The sequence below is a fragment of the Manis javanica genome, chromosome 1 (assembly GCF_040802235.1).
Source record: "Manis javanica isolate MJ-LG chromosome 1, MJ_LKY, whole genome shotgun sequence".
NCBI lineage: Eukaryota > Metazoa > Chordata > Mammalia > Pholidota > Manidae > Manis > Manis javanica.
This window is the reverse complement of record NC_133156.1, coordinates 160,924,793-160,927,588: the sequence shown is the minus strand read 5'-3', so window position 1 is coordinate 160,927,588 and position 2,796 is coordinate 160,924,793.

Below are 2,796 nucleotides of genomic sequence, written 5' to 3'. Positions count from 1 at the left end.
GCACTGTTGAAGGCTGAATGGGGTATGAAGGAAAAGTAAAAACAAACAAATGTGCTCCCTGTACTTAGAATTCAGTTGCATATTTGGGGAGCTAAGAGAGACATGGAACAAAAAGTGTACTGTTGAATGGGCAGGGAGGGCTGTAGGTGGTCTGGGAACTCCAAAGTGGGAGGAAGGGATAAAGGTTTTTGTGTGCCTGAGGATTCAGGGAGGGCTTCATGGAAGAGGTAGCCTGTGTTTGTTTCCTATAGCTGCTGTAACAAATTAGCACAAATTCAGTGGCTTAAAACAACACAGACTTACTATCTTGCAGTTCTGGAGGCCATGTGCCTGACCCGTGTCTCACCAGGCTAAGATCAAAGTGCTGAGAGGGCTTCATTCCTTCTGTGGGATTTGAGGGAGAATCCACTCCTTGCCTTTTCCAGCTGCCAAGGCTGCCCGTGTTCCTTGGCTCATGGCCCCTTCCACAGTCTTCAGAGCCAGCAAAAGCAGGCTGAGTCCTTCTCATGTTTCCATCTCTCTGGTTCTCTCAGCTAGGAAAGGTTCTCTGCTTTGAAGGACCCTTGTGATTACACTGGGGCCGCCTGGATGATCCAGGGTCAACCTTGAGGATGATCCCCATCTCAAGGTCCTTAAACCCAACCCCAGCTGTATAGTCCCTTTTGCCATGTAAGGTTCCAGGGATTAGGATATAGACATCTTTAGGGACTATTATTCTACCTGCCACACAGCCCTCAAGCTGGTCCTGGAGGGGTCACCCAGGCCTCTTTTAGGAGGCATTCAGCTTACATTCATGCTGGCAGGTGTGTGGGCAGTGAGGAGCTGGAGGTGAGGATGTTGCGGAGCAGGGGACTCCGGATGAAGTCCAGTTAGTGGACAGCTGATCAATGCCATGCTCAGGAACTTGGATTTCACCCAAGAGGCTTGACCATTGAGGCATCTTCAGGAGAAGGGCAAGCTATGTTTGCTCTGGGGCAGTAATCCTGGGAGCAGTGTTTTCAAGGATGCAGGAAAGACAAAAAGCATCTGGAAGAACTGAAAGAGTAACTCAGGGGAGGCAGATGGTGAGAGGAGAGGCAGATGATGACAGAAAGGGTCCCTATTGTATCTCCAGAGGCTGACATGCAGTATGTGCTCACTAAAGGTTGGTAGAATGATAATAATTCCAGTGACATTACTTGGATCTGTTGAAAATCCCAAACTGCATTTTATACATGTAGAAAATCTAAGTAGAATTTCTTAATTTTTTCTTTGTCTTTTTGCTAAATTATTTCTCCAGAGCAGGAACCCCTCTGAGTCTTTTCTCAATGCTTCTCCCACAGAGTCAGACTTTAGTAGTTCTGCATCATACTTTCATTTTAGATTGATTATATTGTGAAGAAAATATTTTAATTCATAATTTTTAAAATGCCTTTTCCCTGAAAGATCAATTCCTTTCACAGGAAAAGCCCTGAGCGAATTGACTTCAGGAGTGGGTGAATTTGCTTTTTATTATTAATTTTTGGAATAGCTTACTTTTACATAGTCTTTATAATAATTTATTAAATTTCCATGGTACTACATTTTCAGATGACTTCTGAACAGATGAAATTATGATGTGCTTCCCAGTTGAAATGTACAGATTTCCGCAAAGTTAGACAAAGAGCAGTCTTCCTGGAACTGGCGTTAACCTGAACGTGCGTAGGAAGCTGATTAAAATGATAGATTTCTGGCCTCATCTGATTTACTAGGGCCCTGGGGATATGCAACTCTAGTTCCCCGAGGGATTCTGATGTGGGTGACTTCAGGAAACACTTGTGAAACCCTGCCTTTATTGATAGCAACATCAGGCAACATTGATGAATACAGAGCTCCGGGTGTGCTGTGGGGAAAATAGATGTAGCTCAGGGAGGATGCGGGAGGGAAGGGAGACTAGCCCGGAGGTGGAACCAGACATTCCTCAGTTCTTCTCTAACAGAAGCATTGGCAGTCAGGCCAGTGAACTCCAAGACATCGCTCCATCCTGGATGACCAGGCTGAGCACCACCCACACCCACCTAACTACAAGGGCCATCCATCAGGTGTCTCCAGATGAAGCCAATCTTTGTAAGTAGTAGGCAGGATAGATATTTTTACAAAGAAGATATGCAGATGGCCGACACACACGAAAAGATGCTCAGCATTACTAATCATCAGGGAAGTGCAAATCAAAACCACAGTGAGATACTACCTCACACCTGTCAGATTGGCTATCATCAAAAAAAAAAAATAACAAGTGTTGGTGAGGATGTGAAGAATTGAGAACCCTTGTACACTGGTGGTGGGAATAGAAATTGGTGCAGCCCCTATGGAAAACAGTATGGAGATTCAAAAAATTAAAAATAGCACCATAAGATCCAGCAATTTCACTCACTTTTGGGCATTTATCCAAAGAAAATGAAAACACCAATTCAAAGAGATACATGCACCCCTATGTTCACTGCAGCACTATTTACAATAGTCAAGATATGAAAACAATCTAAGTTCCATCAATAGATGAATAGATAAGAAGATATGGTACATATACACAATGAAATATTACTTGGCCATAAAAAAGAATGAAATCTAGCAAATCTAGTAACAATATGGATGGAGCTAGAGGATATTACTCTAAGTAAAATGAGACAGAGTAAAAGCATAGATGATTTCCCTTATCTGTGGAATCTAAAAACCAAAGCAAAGCAGAAATAGACTCATAAATAAGAGAACAAGGGCTGTAGAAGTGTATTTGTGTCATTAAATTATTCCTAGGTAATATTTTTGCTGTCTGTGTGACAC